We start from the raw sequence: 13,312 nt of genomic DNA on the forward strand, positions 1-13,312 counted from the left end.
TACGATGGCGATGCCTCCTCCGGTCTGGTTGATGCGGTCCCTCCTGATGATCTTGTAGCCGTCCGGGATGGCTATGGCGATGTCGGGGGCTGAGTAGGCGTTCATCCAGGTTTCCGTGAGGAAGGCGACGTCTGGGGATGCGGTGTCGAGGAGGTTCCAGAGTTCCACGGCGTGGCGGTGGATGGAGCGGGTGTTGAGCATGATGCACTTGAGGTGGTTGTTGCTTCCAGTCTTGGCAGGTGCGGTGCAGGTTCGGTGGCAGGAGAAGTTGCAGGCTCGGCAGACGAAGGGTCCATGGGTGTGTCGCGGGGATGCTTGGTAGCATCCGGGGGCTCGGGCGGTGTTGAGTGCGATGAGTGTGGCGAAGTTGTAGGTCCTGCGGGGGGCTGGCGGGCGCGGGGGCCAGGGGTTCTGTCGCAGGGCGCGGTCCAGGCGCGGATGGGCGCAGACGGGCTTACCTTTGGCGCACCTTCGGCGCTCAAACGGCGCTCCCTCTGCGCGCGGTCGCTGAGGGGGCGTCATAAATAAGGAGCCGGGAGGGAGGGTCAGGCGGGGTGGCCAATGGGCAGGGAGGGGAGGCGGGACTGGAGGCGGAGGAGGAGACTGGGGCAGCGGCGGGAGAACGGGGGTCAAGTGACCGGGTCAGCGGCGGCGGTCAGCGGGTGAGGAAGGGGCAGCGGCGGCAAGCAGAGAGCGGCCGGTGGTTCCCGCGAGGCAGGCAGGCTGCAGGCAGAAGGCAGCGACTTCACTCACCACACACAGTGGTAGGCAGGCAGCGGCAAGCAGGCAGGCGGCAGAGCAGTGGGGAGGAGCGACCGGCTGTGGGGGCACAGGGGGTCACACGCATGTCGTTACAATGACTTGCTCTAGGGGGGCGCTGGACTTAGGAATAGTATAATTTACTATTCCAATTGCAGTGTGTGCAACAGTAGGAAAGGTGTTGGAATAGTAACTTATACCGTTCCTAGTTTAGAGTGCCCCCTAGAGCAAGCCGTTGTAACAACTTGCGCTGTAATGGTACAACCTTGTAATAACGTTGTCATTGTAACAACCGTGTTGTAATAGCATGAATTATAATGCATGCAATGTGATGGCTGTTCCCCGTCTGTGACACTAAGGAGCCTAGGCCAGTGGTCCAGCCCCAAAGCATGTTCAGTTCATAATATCCTGCATACCTTCTGTGTCTAACGCTCACTGCTCATCAGGATCCGACCTGTCAGTCTCCTTGCCCTTTTGCTGGCTCGGGGACTTCTGCTTTCGTGCATTCACGCTTTATAAGCAACTGCAGTGCCTGCTTAGGGTCCATGAGGACATGTGAGGATCCATCCACTATGACCCAGAGCTTTGCAGGGTACAACATATTATACTCCAAGTGCAATTCAAGCAACCGTCTTTTCACAGGAGCAAACATGCGTCGAGCCTCCTGCACTTGCTGGTTGAAATCAGGGTAGATAGAAATAGTAATACTTTTGTGCTATAGTTCTTGAAGCTCTCTAGCCCTGCGGCGGGCAGTATTCTGGTCCCCGTAGTTTAGAAGCTTTTCAATTATGGGGCGCGGGGGCCCTCAGAGCTGGTCTCGGTCCCACTGATCTATGTGCATACTCAACTGAAAACATAGTAGAGAAGTTCTCCCAGCCCAACAGAGACACCATTAGCTGCTTAACATAGTGTTCTGTATTCATAATATTTGTAGACTCCGGCAACCCAACAAAGCTGAGGTTATTCCGTCTGGAGCGTGCCTCCTAATCCTCTGCCTTAGAATGGACACTCCGCAGTAGTTTCTCAATTTTTACCTGGGCTTGCAAACCTCCGCTGAGAGTGTCCTCAGCTTCCGCCACCCTCTGCTCCACTTCGTCCAGGCGTTATGTGTGTTTATTGAGGCGCTCAGACATCCTATCCATGCGATATGAAAGGGCATCAATTTTCCCATTTAATTTATTTAGACTATGCTGCATGGTGGTTAGCATCTGTTTCCATATCAACAGTAGTATTGCCTGCCTCAGAACCCAACTCAGATGGGTTTTTCTCAGGGTCTTGATGTCTAGGGGTCTTCTTGGCTCAAAATGCAATTGGATTGGGATTTTTCAGTTCTGCCCATGATGAGTCAGATGAGCCTGTGCCCCCCTATCCTTTACCCAAGTGCAAGACAGCAGATTAGGCGTAGGTCAGTTTTGTCCATCCCAATGGTGAGCTAGGAATGTGTTCTAGCAGCAAGCGCCAAACGGTAAGAAACGCCCGCTACAGGTTAGGGTGAAATGCCCAATGCCATTTGCCTCAAAACCACTGATAAAGACGAGCACCACCGCTGTCTCCCGCCAATCTCTGCTGAGGGGCTTTGTGCACGATGAAATCCATCAAATGGATCGAGCACAATATACCATGAGGCTCAGTCCCAACAGCCCATACAGGTTCCAGCAGATGCCCTCCACAGGCCCCCCACTATTATTAGGCTCAGTCTGCACTGGTGTGCCACGTAGCCCAGGATGGCCCGGCTCCCCCATGCACTGTGGAATTTTTGCCCCCGCAGGAGCAGCAGCCTCAAGGAGTCAGATACAGACCCCACAGGTACCTAGAGATCATTAGGTAGGCCTCACTACACCCGGCACTCACCACACGCAGCCTAGATTAATGTCCAGATAGGGGGGGAGCCCGCCAGCGGCAGCGGCAGCGGCAGCAATCCGCCTCCTTCCCGCTGCAGTCAAATAACTCACTGTGCAGCTCTAGCATCAGCGACGGTACTCCCACAAGCGATGGAGGTGTACCAGCAGCCACTGACAGTTGCTGAAGGGCTCGCCTCACAAGCAGGCCCAGGATCACTCAGCCAGCCGAGGCCAGAGGCTACCGCACACCGGCCCTGGACGACAGAGCCCACAGCTTCTCAGAGGCCCCGCGCGAAGATGATACCAATCGAAAGCAGCCGTGCCGCGGTCCACGACACTCCTTGCAGGGCCTTCTCCTCACGGCGAGCTCCGCACATGCTGTGCCACCAGCCCGCTGCCGGCCTCCAGCTGCGCAGGCAGGCCTCCAGCAGCAGATTCGACTCCTTAGAGGGCGCAGAGCCATCCCCACCGCAGAGCGATTCATACCCAATTGGGAAGCAGGATAATGCAGGATTGTGGTTGGGCAGAGCTCCTCTAACTTGAAGCCATCTTGGAGCCAGGCAAGCTCCACCCCTCCAGGGATGTTGTAGTTAAGAATTAACATTAAAAAACCTTACAAATTCACTGAAAAAAACAAAGGTTACAGGGAGGTTATAGTTAGAAATTAACATTTAAAAAAAGCAACTTAGTAATTCACTTAAAAACCCCAAAGTTACAAGGATGTTATATTTAGGAAATGGAATACGAAAAACCTTGGAAATTCACTGAAAAAAAACAAATGTTACAGGGACGTTACAGTTAGGATCAGGATTCACTCTTACAAAACCATTGCACTTCAGCAGTTTTAGTTAGCTGAGCTAACTATAACTCGTGACCCCGCAATGCACCGCTTATGACCTCACATATTACATCACTCATGACATGCTCAGTGAAATCATTGATGTAATATGTGAGGTCATAAGCAGGGCATTGTGGGGGCACAAGTTATAGTTAGCTCAGATAGCTATAACTGCTGAATTCCACTGGTTTTGTACGAGTGAAGGCTGAGCCTCACTACAACGTCCCTATAACTTTTGTTTTTCTTTTGTGAATATGTATACACAGGGCATCTACTCACACCTGCTGAGGACTGCAGGGGAGCCTGCATTGCTTTTAGACACAGCGAACTGCTAAACATGCAGCTCACTGTGTTTGAAACCATTCTACTCTGCTTCCAGCAAGCAACAGCATTTTTAAGGCTCTTGCTTGCTGGAGTCGCATCGGACCCAATTAACAGATCTAACTTAAGACAAAATCCTAACCTTACCACCATTTTGGTATTCACAGAAGGCACTTACTCATTTTGGTATTCACAGAAGGTACTTACTCATTTCGGTATTCACAGAAGTTAGGAGTCCAAACTTTAGGACTCCTAAATGTCTTCTGTGAATACCAAAAGTCTTAAAGTTAGGAGTTTTCTCAGTTAAGGAGTAGTAAAGTTTGGAGTCCTAACTTTAGGACTCCTAAATGCCTTCTGTGAATACCGAAAGTCTTAAAGTTAGGATTTTTCTCAGTTTAGGAGTAGTAAAGTTAGGACTCCTAACTTTAGGACTCCTAAATGCCTTCTGTGAATACCGAAAGTCTTAAAGTTAGGATTTTTCCCAGTTTAAGAGCAGTAAAGTTAGGACTCCTAACTTTAGGACTCCTAAACTGAGAAAAATCCTAACTTTAAGACTTTCGGAGTTCACAGACCTCATTTAAGAGTCCTAAAGTTAGAAGTCCTAACTTTTCTACTCCTAAAATGAGAAAAATCCTAACTTTAACACTTTCGGTATTCACAGAAGGCATTTAGGAGTCCTAAAGTTAGGAGTCCTAACTTTACTACTCCTAAACTGAGAAAAATCCTAACTTTAAGACTTTCGGTATTCACAGAAGGCATTTAGGAGTCCTAAAGTTAGGACTCCAAACTTTACTACTCCTAAACTGAAAAAAATCCTAACTTTAAGACTTTTGGTATTCACAGAAGACATTTAGGAGTCCTGAAGTTAGGACTCCTAACTTCTGTGAATACCAAAATGAGTAAGTGCCTTCTGTTAATACCAAAATGAGTAAGTGCCTTCTGTGAATACCAAAATGGTAGTAAGTTTAGGATTTTGTCCTAAGTTAGTTCTGCAAATTGGGCCCTTTGTGCTTGCGACACGACTGCAGCAAAGCGTGACTTTTGGGCTAACAGATGCGTCAGAATTTCTGATGCATCTGTCAATCCTTGCACCATGGTGTGCCGGGTCTGGTGGCTCAGTGGACTAATGCATCTACAGCAGGGGCCTGTGTTCGACCTCATGGTCACAGGTTTAAATCCCGGCAGGTCCACTCAGCCTTTCATCCATCTGAGGTCGATAAAATGAGTACCATTGAGTTGGGTAACAACAAACATCTGTTATTCAGCGGCAAGGTACCCGTAGTGGTGAATGTGCGCTTTACAAATACACATGTTATGTTATCGTATGTAAGAAGCAGAAGTTCTCTCTGCTTCTACTACAGGAGCAAACATTGTTCAAAACCAAAGTTTGCTCCTACTCCGCAGGCGCACTACTGATCCCACTGGGTGGGAGTCACACTTACGGCCCCAGGGATATGGTCCCCGGGGCTATAGTACAGCTGAGAGAGTGGGGCAGTACGCTCCCTCCCAAAAACAAATTGCACACTGCCCTAGGTGATGGGGTCCCTGTGGGCTCCTAGACTTGGGGAAGGGGGCTGCATTCACGCTTCACCCAAACAATTGCACACGACTTCAGAGACTGGGTCCTCTGGCCTTGCTGAGCCTCAGGGATGTGGGCTGCAAACCACCCTCCCCATAAAATTGCCCTCAACCCTGGAGGAAGAAGTCCCCGGGGACTTCCCGAGGCTCAGGGTGGTGGGCCACACATCCCCTCCACAAAAATAAATACAAAAATAAGCCCCCCTGGCCTACATTGTAAAGACCGGGACCTCGCCCTGGTACTGCTCATTTGTGAATCCTCCATGGATCTGTGGTCCTGTCCAAAAGAAAATACAGTTTTTGACCCTGGGGAGTCCCTCTGGGACACCCCCACCAGACCTGGGGGCAGGGTACTGCTACTCTATGTCTTTATAATTTATTTTCAGAACAGTGGGCTGGGTCCCCTAGTCCTTAAATGGTTGCCATCACATATTTGTTGATGCTGTAGCAACCAATCAGATTTTACTTCTAGATCTGTTGGCTCTGCACATCCCTATGTGTATAAAGTACACATTACAGAGTGGGAGTTGCAACTCTGTTGTTATAGAAATAGGCATTCCTCAGATTTTTGCTTGCTAAGAACTTTGCCATTTGACAAATCCACACAACACTTTGCAGACCTTTTACTTTTTCTACATTGAGGATGATGCAAAGTTTCACCGTAATTTATTAAGGGAGTGCATTGAAAAAAGTGGGGCTCCTGCATGAGTTTTTACACTAATGCATTTTCCATAGACGTTTTAAACAGATGTTGCACCAAAATGCCAGTCAAGCTTTATAAAAATTGGCATGAATATAGAGTAAGGGGTGGGAAGGATCCTTTTTGGTACTAGATATAATTTGGTTAAGTAGTTTTAAAGCTACAAGGCAAAAACACTTAGCGATATATTGGTCCGCAGTATACCGTGGTAATTTTGCAGCATACTGCGGTACCTGCCAAAGACAAGGTGAATGTGTAAAGAAAGCCCTTATAAAATTAACAGAAACACTTAAAGGAAGCCATGTTGCTCAGCCCATACTTAGTCTGTGTTGTGGGTTAGAAGTTAAAATATAGTATAGTAGTTGTTTAGAACAGCTTGTGAAGACTTGATATACTTTAGGTAAGTATCTATAGGTAGGGAAAAGTAGTTTTAATACTTTATTTATTTAAAAAAATGTATGGAGCACCTCAATACTATCTAGAAAGTATTGTAGTACTAAAATATATTTTCTTTAAAAAGTAAATATATAACAAAATGTAAAATACACTTATTACAATGTATTTCCAAAATATAGTGTACTGCAGTGTATTATAATTTGTTTGCATATTTAATTCACTTTTTTCTGTAACTACCGCAATATTTTTTAGGTACTAGCACTGTACTCCGTGAACTTATTTTTTAATGTATTAAGCTATAAAATTACTTTTCCTTGCCTTTCCATATTTACCTAATCTGCTTCATTAATACTTTTTTTAAAGAGTTTTATATAGCGCAAACTTGACCTGAAGATATCAGGTATCAGAGCGCTTTACATGAGTACCAGTTACGTTACAGACTGACACATTCATTTTTGTTAGGCACGGGGAGATTAAGTGATTTGCCCAGAATCACAGGCTGTTGAAACATTGTTGTCGGGACACAAACCCGGTTTCCCAGCTTCGAGGTTGACCACTCTAGCCTTAAGGCTACATCCTCTCCCCATTATGCACTTATAATATAGTAGTGTACTATATTTCCACTTAAAACCCAGAATACTGATTAAGTGTGCTCTAAACAATATGGCTACCTTTTAATTTTATCAGAGCTTTCATTTGCCTAAATATATACAGTTTTCTCATTGCTATGTACCACGATATACCATCAAGTTAACACAGAAACCGTGACCCAATTTATAACTACGTTTTTGTGCCTTATAATTTTAATCCTATTGAACCGATTTAGATCTACTACCAAAAAGGACGCTTTCCACTCTATAATCTACATTCCTGAACATTTTTATCTACACCTAACAGCCATTTTTAACTAGGGCTGTTTAAAAGTCACTCAATTACATAATATGCCAAACCACTCATTAGACCACACGCCTCTCCACATCTCTCGATGACTAGTCACTCCACTCTACTATATGTCACTGCACTTCACAACAGCCCACTCCACTCTATCACACTCCACAATCCTCCGCTCTCCCCTATGCCACTCCACTCAATGCCACTCGACTCTACGTTATTCCACTCTCAGCCACTCGACTCTAGACAACTCCACTCTATGATGTTCCAATCTACACCACTCCACTCTATTATATTCCACTTTATGGCACAGCATTCAACGCCTCTCCAATTTAGCCACTCAATTATGTGCTATTCCACTCTATGCTATTCCAGTCTATGCTATTCCACTCGACACCACTCTACTGTATGCCACCGTGCTCTATGTCACCCCACTCTACGCCACTCCACTCTATGCTATTCCATTCTATGCCACTCCTCTCTCTACCACTCTACACCACTCCACTCTACGCCATTCCACTCTACACCACTCCACTCTAAACCACCCCGCTATACAGATTCCACTCTATGTCACTCTATCATATTCCACTGTACACCACTGAACTGTATGCCACTCTACACCACTTCACTCTAAAACCCTACTCTATGCCACTCTACTGTACGCCTTCCACTCTAAGCCATTCCATTCTATTACACATCACTCAATGATAGTCCACTCTATGCCACTCGACTCTGCATCACGCTACAGCACTCCGCCGTACAGTATTCCACTTTATTCCACTCTACTCTATGCCACTCAACTTTATGGCACTCTACTGTAGGCTAGTCCATTTAATTCAATATTACTCTAATATACTCCACTTCACTCTACACCTTTACAGCCTTTGCAACCACTCTATGCTGCTCCACACTATGCTATTCCGCTTCGTGCCACTTCTCTCTATGCCACTCCCCTCTATGCTATTCTACTTTACTCCACTCCTCACTATTCTACTCTATGCCTCTCCACTCTTTGCTATCCCAATCTACGCCACTCCACTCTACACAACTCCACTCTGTGCTATTCCACTGTATATCAATTTACTCTATGCCACTCCACTGTATGCCACTACAGTCTATGTCAGTACGCTTTGTCCTCCAATGTACTCTTTGACACTCCACTCAACCACATGTCAACAGCTGAGTACCAGATCCTTGCCTCCGCTGGGTCAGAAGGTATTTTCCCAACTCCACCACTCCGTTATAGTTGAAGTCATTTCAACTAGCAGCGAAGAAGGGGAAAGGGGAATTGGAAGAAAAGAGAGACTGCCTCAACGGTGTTCGATTCACTGGAATCTTCCAAGGGATTCTTCCTATACCTGTAACGGCAAACACAAGTACATGTTCTCTAAACTCATCTTATCAAATTCCTAGAATTCTAAAGTCACTCCTCCTAAGCGTAACATTTTCCTGAACATTACCTGTGCTATTTGAGGCTTTAGCTTCTCTCTTATTTAAACAATGAATCACAGTAGTGAACGAAGAAGTGGAGTCTTGTAATATCTTCAACAAACAGTTGCTTTCCTGGCTCCTATGTTCTGAAGATATAGTTGGTAAGTCTATATATATATATATATATATATATATATATATATATATATATATATATATATATATATATATATATATATATATATATATATATATATATATATATATATATATATATCTTAACATACTTGTAGAAGCTGTGTTATAGTGCCAGGAAGGATGTTGAATAAGTTCAAACTGAATTTCATAAGTCTTCGATATTCCAGCAAAAAACTTGGAAGACTGAAGACTAACTCAAAAATCAACAATTTACAGTTCACTAGAGCTAGCCTCAGTCAGAAGATTTTCACTGCACTATTCTAACCTTGTCAGGAACAAAATACTGTGCAGAGAATGCAGTTGAGCATAAAATGACACCCAAAAAATGAATACCAAAAATTGACCCAGAAGAGCCCTGGACAGGAACACAAAAGGAACCCAGCCGAGTCCCTAAAGGTTCTTCACAAAATACCTGAAGTCCCTCGATGATAAATTCAAGTTCAAAACAGACCTCTTCCTCTGAGAATACGAGGGTAGAAACACTGGAAGGTGAGCAGAATAATCCCTCACGAAATTCAGTTCCAAAACTCAGCGCTGAAGGGAAACGCTGCCTTCCTCTCAGGAATGATGGTTGAAGTGCGCCGAGCGGAAAACGCTCGCACACGAAATCAAAGCAAGCTGCAGTATAGAGAAACACTAGAGCGCGAACCTCTGATGCTCATTACAGCTGCCATTTTTTAATACCGCGAGACGCGGAAAAGATTCTTTATGGACAGGTTTGAGAGCGCATAGTCACCAAAGCGCTCCAAGACAATGGTAAACCATTTCGAAACGGTTTACTTAAAGAACCTCTAGTCTGCCTCCTGAAACCTGACTTAAAGTTCAAAGGGGCCATCCTGACACCACACTACACTCTATGCTATTCCACTGTTTGGCACTCAACTCCACACCACTCTATGCCACTACGTTACTCCACTCTATACTACTCCATGCCACACCACTACACTCCAACTGTAGTCTTTGCTACTCCTCTCTATACCATCCCACTCCACTACATGGTATTAGACTCTTCACCACTTCACTCTGGGCCACTCCACTCTAAATGTAAATGTAAATGTGCTGGACTTGTAAAGCGCACAGCTGCCGTAAGCGTCCCGGCGCTTGCTTAGGGAACCCGTCCTGGTATTCCCCTGTGAGGGCAGGGTGTCCACAAGGTGAAAGCCAGGCATCCCGCCGCGAGGGGCCGTAGTGGAGATTAAGCAAGCTATTGCCCAGAGTCACAGAGTGTGACCCCGTGAGTTGAGTAGGCACCAGAGCGAGAATTGTCGAGTCCGTGGAATTTTGAGCCCGAGACCCGCCGAGGCGGGGAATCGAACCCTGGTCCACGGTCGATCTCAGCTTCCGGGTCTGCCGCCTCTAACCACTGAGCCACGCTTCTCCACTCAAGCCATTCAACTTTATGCCACTCCACTCCACACCACTCCACTCTATGCCACTCCATTCTATGCCACTCTACTGGAGACCAAAGTATTCTATGCCACTTTACTTTATGCCATTCCACTCGTAGCCACTTCACTCTATGCCACACTGCACCACTATACTCAACGCCATTCCAATCTACACCACTACACCCTATGCCACTCCACTCTACCCACCCCACTCTACGCCCCTCCACTTTACGCTATTCCACTTTCAGTCACTTGATGATTCTACATCACTCAATGGCAATCCACTTCATGCCACTTCAGTGTATGCCACTCCACGCTACCCTATTCCATGGTATGCAACTACACTCTCCCCACTCCATTCTATGCTATTTCACTCTACACCACTCTACTATATGGCACTCTACTGTATACCACTCCACTCTATGCCATTCCACTCTATACCACTCCACTCCATGCCACACCACTCTACCCACGCCACTCCATGATATTTCACTTTAAACCACTCAACTGTACGCCACTCTATGCCACTCCACTGTACACCATTCCACTCTATACCACTCCACTCCAAATCACTCACCTATATGCACTGCACTCCAGGCCACTCTACTATACTCACTCTACTCTACGCCACACCATTCCATAACACTCCACTTTTCGCTATTCCACTCTAAGGACATGACTCTCCACCACTCCATGCCACTCTTGCTATTCCACTCTATGCCACTCCACTTCACTCTATGCTATTCCACTCAAAGCTAAACCACTCAACACCACTACACTTTAAGCCATGCCACTCTACGATATTCCACTGTACGCCACTCCACTCTATGCCTCTCTAGTGTACGCCACTCTACTCTATGCTACTCCAGTCTACGATATTCCACTTTACACTACTTGACTTTATGCCACTGTATGCCACTTCACTCTACGCCACTCTACAACACTACATTCTATGACACTGTCCTCCGCTGTACTCTTTGACACTCCACTTAATGACATTCCCCTCTGCGACACGTCACTCTACGATTTGAAACACTTTTTTATTAAAAAATAAAAACCTTTGGAATTCAATGGAAAAAAACATTCTAAACTTATAGTTATAGCTAATATTTATAATTTATGCATCACCTTAAAGTTACTATAACTTTATTTATTCTTTATATACAAACCAAACTTAAACTACACAAACATTAAAAACTCTAAAGTTATAGTTGTACCTTAAGGGATATATTTATCAAAGAGTTGTGTTGCCCTTGCATCACACAAGGATACAGAAGGGTAAAGCAACTACTAAGTCATATTTATACAGCCCTGCAAGGCCACCCTACTTGGCCCTGCATGGCTTGATAAATCTAGAGTAATGCAACGCAGCACATTGTGTGCCAGCACAAGGAATGGACTGGAATGCGCAGTATAATGTTAAATATGGGGAATTCCTGCCCTTTCCCTTTCGCCCAGCGCAGAACTGCATGAAACATTGATAACCATGCCCCTAAATTTATAATTTATGCACCACCTTCAAATTACTAGAACTCGCACACCTCTGTACACAGTATTGTCAACTTGCTAACTACACTAAATGAACTATATCTTGTGCCTTTTTGATGCACTGCTTAGACCCTTTCTTTTTACATGTGAAATCATAACATTCATAACAACACTTACGACATCTCAAATTACATAATTTGTTCGAACACTGATCATGGTGGAGTTGCAAGCACGCAGTCGGCAAGAGGATCCTTGGGCACCTCCATGTCATAAAGAATCCTGATGTAGCCTATCAAGTACTAGAAGATTTCAGGATTGCTGCTATGACCCATGGTGGTGACCGGGAAAATAAACTTTGCATGTTCGGATGACTTTTTATTGCCGGAATTGGATGCTAAGCACCCAAATGGCCGGATTGCCTGGTGCCCGCTACGGCCAGTCCGGCCCTTGACATGAACTAGGAAGTATCAGTGGATATTGGTCAGTGAACCTTATTCTGCGTACTGACTGCAAGCGTTGGACTTTGGATCTGATTCTTCCCATATCCCCATTCTCCCCTTACCCCCACTTATCTCTTCTCCCTTTCCCCTGTGATTTCCTCTTTTTCACTATGACTTTACTTTTTGCTATGACTGAGTTTTTTCTTATGATTTGTCAGCATGATTTAGTGTACCTACACTGATTTGTTGATTATTATTCCGATGGTTCCTATTCAACACTTGCATGTGGCTAACGGGTGATTTTCCAACACTAATTTCTTAATAAACTCTTTCTGGTATATTGTATTTTATGGGTTGAATTTTCTGTTTATATTTCCTGCCGGCTTGTTGTTCATACTCCGCATCATGCCTTGTGAGGTATATGCTGCAGGAGTTAGCAGCTGCAGAGGAGGGAACAGTTTTTAATTATTATTTCCTTACTTACCTTTGCTTATTATTTTCTTATATCTTCTTTGTTTGAAAAACTCTGGTATTTTGGCTATGATTACCCCCAGATGCATCAAGAACCCATTTTGCTATTCCTTAATAGCGAAAAATAACGATTCGCTATTAAGGAATAGCGAAATGCAATGCATGAAGAAATCACTAAAAAATAGCGATTTCTTAAAATTATTTAATTGCGACTCACAAATTGCGAGTCGCAATTAAGGAATACCTCCGCATTCATTCCTATTGGCCTAGAGGCCATAGGAATTAATGGGAAGATATTCTCAATTTGAGAATCGCAATTAGGGAATCGCAAATTCAGAATGCGATTTCAAGGGTGGAGGGGTGTCCAAAGGACACCCTGTTGCACCCCTGAAATTGGTCTGTGCACATATGTTGCGCACACACATGTCCTTAGGGCATGTGTGTGCGCAACATGAAACTTTGAAAAAATGCACTTTAGTGCATTTTTCAAAGTTTTTGCAAATTACCATGAAGTTCAACTTCATGGTAATTTGCAAGCCCTATCAGCGAAACCGCTATTTTTTTCAACTTTA

The sequence above is a fragment of the Lissotriton vulgaris genome, chromosome 4_1 (genome assembly GCF_964263255.1).
Source record: "Lissotriton vulgaris chromosome 4_1, aLisVul1.2, whole genome shotgun sequence".
Taxonomy (NCBI): Eukaryota; Metazoa; Chordata; class Amphibia; order Caudata; family Salamandridae; genus Lissotriton; species Lissotriton vulgaris.